The following is a 9,533-nucleotide window of genomic DNA, read 5'->3' as shown; positions in this document are numbered from 1 at the left end:
TGGTACTTGAAGATTTGGATCAGGGGCAGGGATTGTCTCCTGAAACGGACGCTGAGCTGCGCCACAACACAGATCTAGCCCTCAAGGCCACCAAACAAACAGCCGCAGCCATTGTCTGTTCACCGGCGCCGATGGTGGACACAGAGAGGCATCTGATGTTGAACTTGGCAGATATCAAGTAGAAGGAGAGAAACTCTCTCCTTGATGCGACAATCTTGCCCTCTGAGATTTTTGGCGTATCTGCAGAAACTGTAGCTGGGAGGTTTAGAGAGCTGAGGGAAGGGCAGGTTCCAAAGTTCAAGTTTGGTGAACTCTGACCTGCGAATACACCTCACGTGAAGACATGTGACCAGTAGAAGATTGATACGTTACGCCGTGACTTCTTGGCTGAATCAAAAGAATGCTTCTTTTAGTAGATTTTATTTTTACTATTTGCCATATGAATTCATGTTTATAAAAAAGACGCTGAAGAGTGTGACATCGTATCACAACTGTTACAGTGTCCATGGAAAATCTATTTGCCATATGAATTCTTGTTTAAAATAAAGACGCCGTAGAGTGTGACAAAAAGGAGGAAAAAGACCAGACAATTATTCCAAATTTCTCCTTTTGAGTTTCACCAAATGAACAAATTCACACTTGACTCAAAAAGTCTTAATGCATTACGCCTTGATTTTCCTTTACCTTATCACAATTTATTTTCTGTAGCGCATTTGTTCAGTAAATGATATTGAGTTTTGAGACTATTGAATGACATATCAGAGAAATAATTCATAGAATGGGTAATCTTCCTTTAGGGGTTATAATCTTTAAGTGGTAAAGGTCTAAATGTATTTGGCTCCAGGATATAACCAACCCCCCAGCCTCATGGGACTACTAAACATGCTATATGGCAGGATTTCTTAAACAAGTGGATGTGGAGGTGGAGAGATGTCTCTAGCAGGAAGCATTGATTGACTAAATAGAAAAAAAGTTATTTTAAATTAAATAATATTTTCCAATATTTCTGCTTTTAATGTTTACAGTATTTGTCAAATAAATGCAGCCTTGGTGAGCATAAGAGACTTTTGAACAATAATATAATACTTTTGTAATTGAATGTATAAAAAAATGTATTGGTCAAAAGTTTCGACACATTACTATTTGTAATGTTTTTGAAATAAGTTTCTTCTGCTCATCAAAAAAAAAGAGTAATATTGTGATATATTATTACAATTTAAAATAATTTATTTTCCATTTATTGTACTTTAAATGATGATTATTTCTGTGATGCAAAGTGGAATTTTTAGTATCATTACTCCAGTCTTCAGTGTCACATGATCCTTCAGAAATCATTCTAATATGATGATTCATTTTCAAAGTTGGAAACAGTTCTGCTGCCTAATATTTTTTCATAACCTGTGATACTTTTTTGTTTACAATACTTTGATGAATGAAAAGTAAAAAAAGAAAGAAAGAAAGAAAGCAAGAAAGAAAGAAAGAAAGAAAGAAAGAAAGAAAGAAAGAAAGAAAGAAAGAAAGAAAGAAAGAAAGAAAGAAAGAAAGAAAGAAAGAAAAAGAAGCACATGTTTGTAACAACAATATACACTACTGGTCAGTAATTTGGGGTCAGTCATTTTTTAAATTTCTTTTTTTTTAAATTAATCAATAATTTTATTCAGCAAAGATGGGCTAGTAGAGCCGTTCCTCTAATTGATAAAAATTGATAGTAAAGGAGATTTATATTATTTGAAAATATTTTTTATTATGAATACATGCAGTTCTTTTGAACCTTTTATTCATCAAATATATTAAGCAGCAAAACTGTTTCCAACACTCATAATAAATCAGAATATCATCATATTAGAATGATCAGTGACACTGAAGACTGGAGGAACTCAGCTTTGCATTACAGAAATAAATGATAATTTAAAGTATAATAAATTCAAAACCAAATATTTTAAATTGTAATAATATATCACAATATTAAAAAAATGCCTGTATTTTTTTATCAAATAAATGCAGGCTTTATGAGCAGAAGAAACTTCTTTCAAAAACATTACAAATAATAATGTGTCCAAACTTTTGTCCTGTACTATAAATATATATATCTATAAATATACTATAAATATAATACACCTATCAGGTGGATGGCAGCAGGCTCCGGCTCACGGCAAGCGCGGCGACTCCTCCGCTCCCTCTCGGACGGCAGCCACCCCACCTCGACCCAGGGGCACGGCAGCGAGGTTTCTGTCCCACCTTCCTTGCTCCAGCACCATCGCCTCGGGCAGCCCTCGCGGTCCTTATTCATCCGCGCTGCCCGACCTCCTCAGCACCGCGATCCCCCTCAGCAGCGAGGGCTCTTCGACAGCATGTCCCTCCTTCCTCCCGGGTTTCGGCACCACTGTAATACAGTTCGTAGATGGGAAGGAAGGAGGCGGGAACCGGCGAACGTTCAACAAACTTTATTAATTCAAAATAAATAAACAAAACGAAAGTAAAACCGCGGGCAGCCCCTCACGGACGACTGCCCGCAAACACACAAAATAAAACGTGGGCAGCCCCTCACGGATGACTGCCCACTAACACAAACACACGTAAAACAAAACTAAACATAAATCCAGGCCTAGTCCTCTCTCGTCTTCCGCTGTCCTTGCTCCTCCTTTTATGCTCCCGCCACATGGCCGCGAGACGAGACCGGTGTGCCACGCAGCTAGAAAAGATCCAGCACGGTTTTAATCAGAAAAACTGAATAAGGTTTAAAACCAATTGTACATCAAGCACTTTGACATCAAGATTCAGCCTATGAATCTCAACAATGGTGACATGATTTATGCAGCAATGCATGCTGGGAGCCGTGGATGACTTTTGAATGATGCACCCAGAATGCATTGTTAATTTGTTGCAACTTGTATGCTTGTTAACTTGCAATTACAAATCAAATTTACAATTATTACTAAGTTGGTTCAATAGTTGTTGAACCAACTTCTTTTCACTGGTTAAGACAACTTTTTTGCATTTAATTGTCCAGTAAACTAAAACATAATCATTAGCCTAACTTTTTGTGAGTCAGATTTTTTTTACAGTGTACCATTTAAAAAAAAGCTGTGAAATGAATATTACTACTCAGTGAATGAGTGACAATAGTTTTATTGTTATCTACACTGATATCAGCAGTTCTGAGAGGCCCCCTTCAAATGAAGGGGAATTCAACCCCTTCAGATTCCATGACATCACTGAAATTACTTGGCAATCTATTCCTTTGGATTTTCCCAAAAACTCCATAATGCACTATATTTCAAAGGGAAATTGAAATAGATCATAATGACTAAGGTGTGCATGATGTTGCTCTGGGCCCCTCCCCCTAGCAACCGCCCGGACAATGAAACCCACAAAACACTCTAAACATCTTTTACAAAAAAACAAAACAAAAAAAAAACAGTAGCTGTAATTTCATAGAGGGTATGGATTTCTTCCAACTCTTTAACAGTGTTATATAGTATTACACACTGTCAGCTGTTTTGTATTACTGATGGCAGCGTGCCTAAATCTGTCTGTTTCTTTCTGGCACAGCACAGTGTACTAAAACAGTCAACTACCACCTCTGCAATATGAAAAAATAGAGCAGAGATAGACAGAGAGTGACTGAATAGGTTGGAAAGTGTGTGTGTGTTTGAAAAGGGCATTCCGTGTGTGTGTGTGTGTGTGTGTGTGTGTGTGTGTGTGTGTGTGTGTGTGTGTGTGTGTGTGTGTGTGTGTGTGTGTGTGTGTGTGTGTGTGTGTGTGTGTGTGTGTGTGTGTGTGTGTGTGTGTGTGTGTGTGTGTGTGTGTGTGTGTGTGTGTGTGTGTGTGTGTGTGTGTATGTTCGCAATTGTGCATGCTGTTTGTCTGTGAGGGGCCGTGATGGTGCATAAATGTGTTCCAGTGTTGTTGGAAATCTTGCTAGGTGAATATGTCAGTGAGAGTCAAACCGGATATGTCTAATGAGGTCTATAAATATTCTAAAACCAACCTCCCTCCCTCTCTCATAGCCCTGTGAATCTCACTCGCTCTCACGATTTTTCCATCTCTGAGCACACAGACAGGACTAAACAGTGTGTGATCCCTTGATCTTCCAGACACAAACACACCCAGAATTTCGCCAACTGGGTCTTTATTCAATTAGAAGCTCATTTGGGCCTGTGGACTTTTTAGAAAATAATCTTAAAACACTTCTCACACACTCCTTTACTAACGATCTTTAACAGTGCACACACACACACACGGCAACAGAGAATTCTGTCACATTTAGTCTGAACGTAATGAAAATTCACCATTTCAAATCATGGTATTGTTTTTAATAGCATTGTGTGATGGAAATGACATTGTTTGAAACATTTTTGATGCTCCTTTGTCTTGCTAAAGCTAATTTTATAGCTAACATTTTGTGTATGTTGGAGCCTGATCACACGAAATTGCATAACAATAATACAAGTGTGCAATGTTGTGGAATGTATACTGGTACGCAGTTTTTCGCATATGATACGCACTTTATGGCATATTATACGCTCGAACCCTAGCCAAGACCGTGTCATATACACTCCATAAAGTACATATCATATATGTGAAATATATGACAATGTGGATAGAAGTGATAGAGTTGATACAGTTAATTTAGTTATTAATTTTATTTGGATATTTAGTTTAAAAAAAGCAGCAAATCATTGAATGATTTCTGAAGGCGCATGTGACACTGAAGACTGGAGTAGTGATGCTGAAAATTCAGAAATAAATGACATTTTAAAAATATATTCAAATAGAAAACAGTTATTTTACATTTTAATAATATTTCACAATATTACAGTTTTATATATATACTCCTGGGGGAGTTTTGGTTCCTTGCCACTGTCGCTTTGGCTTGGCTTGCTCTGTTGGGGACACTACAATTTTGATCCAAGTTATTCAACTAAATATACAAATAAAATTAACTAATTAGGTCTTATTTAATTCTATAAACTATAATACTGATCTGCTAACATTGTCGTTATATGATAAATTAAAATAAGCTGATAACATCTCTGTTTTCTCCAGAACGACTGTACAGCCAAATCAAATGTTGTTGCAATATTGTCCTGTTTAACAGTGTGAAGCTGCTTTGAAACAATCGTCATTGTAAAAGCGCTATATAAATAAAGCATATATATATATATATATATATATATATATATATATATATATATATATATATATATATATCATGCAGCTTTATTTATATAGCGTTGTTGTTTATTTATATATATACACTGTAAAAAATTATTTAGAAAAAAAAGTTACCTGGTTGCATTTTGAGTTAATACAATGAATTTATTTTGAGATTTGACAACCTTTATTCAAATATTATTAAAAGATTTTGTAAGCATATTGGGTAATTGTGTGTGTTTTATTTCTGATGATGCAGTCAAAAATGATTTATCATATTTTTTATGTGGTTCAGATACAAAATATTTTGAGTTTCTATTTATTAAACAAATTTCCTTCATTGTATCAACTCAAATTTTTAATTTCAATAAACTCAAAATTTTAAGGCAACCAGGTTACTTACTTTTTTAAGTTAAACCAACAAAAATATATATATACAAAATAAATGTAAGCATAAAAGGCTTCTTCTAAAAACATAAAAACATATTACAGATCAAAAACTTTTGAACAGCAGTGTATGTGTATGTGTGTGTGTGCGAATGTCTTGCTCAGCTCAGTCATGAGATTCTTTTAAACAACAGTGTTAGGCTTAGTGAGTCAGAGTACCTTCAGACAGGGGTCTCTCTCTCTCTTTCTCAGTGGCAAGCATTGATTCTGTAGAGGGGGCACAGATTGAATCAGTTGATTTACATCTCCCTGCAGCATTTGCTGATGCTTTTAAGTGGATTGATTCTTGTAAGTGCTGGCCTTGGAAGGTCAGACTATATCCACTTATGCACTCGCTGTTCCCTCACCAGTACAAAGCCGTTCTTTTGGCAGCTATTGGCCAGGGTCCACAGCTGCTCAATGCTCAACATTCATTGGCTAAGAGATTGCTGGGCAGGGAGTGTGATTAGTTACCTGCCAAAAGCATGGAGAGCCAGAAGAGAGAGAGAGAGAGTGAGCGACAGAGAGAAAGAAAATTAACATGTTAGGGCTTGTAAGATGACAGTGGAGCTTTTGAGAGAGAGAGAAAGAGAGAGAGAGAAAGGTGAAATCAATAAAAGAGACGATGAGGTACTGTCGGCTTCTGTTTAGCATCAAACTGACTGAGGAGGCATTCAAACCCCGTTTATAATCAAACATTATTCTCTGTGATATTTGACGCATTGTTTAAATAATTTATATATTGCCAGTGGTTTAATTTAACAGTAATTTATAAAATAGAAAATAATGTTTTTATAATTTTAATGTTTTAAAATGAGGTTTATATTAAAGTTAATTAGCCATTTATTTTGTTTGTACTAGGTTGTGGATTGTCTATTTTGCCTAAGTTTATTTTAATATAATATTGCATAATGCTTACTGCCGGAATGGTTTTGTGGCTCTTCATCTGCCATTGTCAAGGGAAAAATCTTGAGTCTGATTGATTTAGCTCACGCTAACAAGTTCTGGAGGCATTCATTGCAAGAAATCATAATTTGAGGTATGCATTCATGCATAGAGGGTTAGCGACAAGATGGGTAGGCAATAACAGAGATGCCTGACTACGTAACACCACTGATTACATTTAAATACCACTAATTGTGATGTGAATCATAGTGTAAAATATCTGGCAAGACATTAAACTTTAAAATCATACTTATCAACCTAAATTATATGGATGGTGTGCTTTTAGTAATGATAGGTATAACAAAAACTGTCTCTGCCCCACCAATGCCATAGCACGTATAAAATGTTTTTGGGTGTACTTTACACACACACACACACACACACACACACACACACACACACACACACACACACACACACACACACACACACACACACACACACACACACACACACACACACACACACACACACACACACACACACACAACCACACATTTCTGTTTTTGTGAAATGTGGGGCCATTCGTGTAATGTTTTTTAAACTGTACAAACCATATTTTCTATCATCCTGCCCCTATACCCCTTAACCTACCCATCACAGGAAACATTCAGCATTTTTCCTTTCTCATCTTGAATGTGATCACACCAGTTTCATTTGAAGTTTCCTGCACATAATTCTCTCTTGTTGAGCCAACCAGGGATGTTGCTGTTCAGACCAGTACCCTTTTGTAGAGTTGCATGAGTGTTTTAAGTGTTTAATGTTTAGTTATTTTAAACATTTGAACGTTTTTGTAGTATATTTTTATTTATTTATTTTTTAAATAATTTTTACAAGTTTTACAAGTTACCATTGAGGGGAAGAGTTGAGCGTGTGGTTAGGTTGTGAATTGCTGCCATGCACAAATACATTTTTCATGATCATTTGATTGCAAGGGGTAGAACTGATGACACAGTAGATTAGATAGTAGAGTAAAAAATAGTTTACATAGCCACCCACATCCTAACTACAAGGTCTACACTTCACATTGATGGTAACCTCTTTTAAATGTCAAATATAACTGAACATCAAACTTTAACTGGTTTTCAATGAATCTATGTACATAATTGTATGTGTTACACTTAAAAAATGGTGCTATATAGCACCAAAAGTAGTTGTTAGGCTCGTAATCATAAGGGAACCATGTTTAGTGCTGTATAGCACCAAATCTTGGTGCTTCAGTGGTTCTTCAGCGATTCTTTGGGATGACTGAGGTGCTACATGGCACCATTACCATATACAGTACCTGTTAAGATATGGTGCTATATAGTCTCCCTCAAGGCAAACAGATCCACCTCCACTTTTCCAAATATGTTCCAGATCATGGCTACTATTCTGTGATGTAGACTCCACTCCTGGTGGATTACAGTAAGTCCGACCCACAATTCAAGTGACCCTGGACATGCACCACCCGAATATAGCGGATATTTCTTTCGTCCCAGAGAAGGAGACTCCTTGCCAGTTTGTGAAGCAAGCGTGAGTGCACGCCGCACTGGACATTTAAGTAAGCCACTACTGCTGTATTTTCTGTTTGAATAAGAACATGATGGACAGTTTCTAGATAGATTCTAGACAGTTTATGTGCCACATCTTCTGTGCATCCATCCAGGAGCCAGAATCCGGTCTGGCTTCACAAAGTGCACCCCAGTCTGTGCTTGATTCATTGACAGATATAAGCCGTTCCCCGCCTCAGAGAAATAAACTGCTGTGTAAAGCAAGCCCTGATGCACACAGAGTCTCTTATCTATGTCAGTGTGAGCCACAAATGGCGGTTAAGCGCTACTAAACTACCCATGCTGTTTCCGATGGACTGGGCAGGCTTTTTTATACGTCGAAAGGTTGGAAGTGCTTCTGAGCTCTTTAAACGTTTCCGGATCCAGGCCGTTCTCATTCATCAACTTTAGCAGCTCCACCTGGAACACCTGAAGCACATCCATGGTGTGGAAAGCTGAAGCTGCATGCCAAGCAGAAATAAAAGCCTTCTCCACGATGTGTGCTGTTGTCCAGCAAGGCTTCGAAGAAAGCATTGCCTTGGATTTCCAGCCTCTAGACGAAGAACAAAGGTTTGTCGCTACAGCCTCTTCTTCTGCTCCATCTACTTACAGTGGAGAGAAGAGTGGTACCGGTGGCATGGGCTAAGGGTGGGAATGTCCTGGTGGTGGCCCAAGTGTAGAAATAACTCTTCCAGTTAGAGGTTTGATGGCTCAGCAGGAGCATACCAGTGAGAATGTGCAGCAGTTCGTCATCCACGGCGGCTTCCACGTTCTCGCTTGCCTCGCTATAGGAAGCTATTGATTCTGGGACAGGACTCCAATCTTCTTTCTCGAAGGCTGTAATCAAAATGGCATTGCGATCTCCCTCCGTTGTGCCGAAAGACACACCATCCTTCAGAGGGGCATTTGGGAGTCTTTGGCTTAAGTAACAGGGGGCTCAGGTGAGTGCAAGCCATGCTGGAGCTGGGTCAGTGCTAATTCATCAGGAGAGGCTTTTATTCATCTCTCCTGAGAAGGCATTCTCCGGCTGGCACTGCTTCTTTCTTCACAGATCTACAAAGGTGGAAGGGGACAAGGACGTTCACTCCCATTTTATTATCGGTAGCGTTCATCTCCTCAAAGTAGGGGGAAACCAGACCCTTCCATCGCTGTTTCCGCATGGGCATGACCCCACCAAGGTTTACACAAGTCGTGCCTATCCGGGAGCTCAATAGGTCCCCCGCAGCAACAGTGCTGCTACAAAGCCATCTCTTTTGAAGAAATCTGGAAGTTCACCAGAAGGCAGAAGGGAAATAATCCACTTAATGAGGCCTTGGTCAGCGGCTCAAGTAGATACTGTCTGTGTCATGAAAGAAAGATTCTGATGCAATGACGTTAATGGCTTCTTATATAGTGGGAGTGTCCTCCCTTTATTTGTACACTTGAACGCTATTTAGTACGGCTTTAGTATTCCAGGAGAAAGGGAGTTTCCCC

At 38.3% G+C, this 9,533-nt stretch overlaps 1 long non-coding RNA gene across 1 annotated transcript; it reads right to left on the bottom strand.

Annotated features, from left to right (window-relative positions):
• Positions 1–2,145: 2,145 nt before the first annotated feature.
• LOC137049794 (uncharacterized) lies at positions 2,146–6,060 on the bottom strand. Its single transcript, XR_010899719.1, has 3 exons — positions 5,952–6,060; positions 5,764–5,811; positions 2,146–2,692 (listed from the first exon to the last, which is right to left on the bottom strand). It is a non-coding gene; the product is annotated as an uncharacterized lncRNA (long non-coding RNA).
• Between the last annotated feature and the right edge of the window lie 3,473 nt (positions 6,061–9,533).

The sequence above is a fragment of the Pseudorasbora parva genome, chromosome 20 (genome assembly GCF_024679245.1).
Source record: "Pseudorasbora parva isolate DD20220531a chromosome 20, ASM2467924v1, whole genome shotgun sequence".
NCBI lineage: Eukaryota > Metazoa > Chordata > Actinopteri > Cypriniformes > Gobionidae > Pseudorasbora > Pseudorasbora parva.
This window is presented reverse-complemented; position numbering and strand designations above follow the sequence as displayed.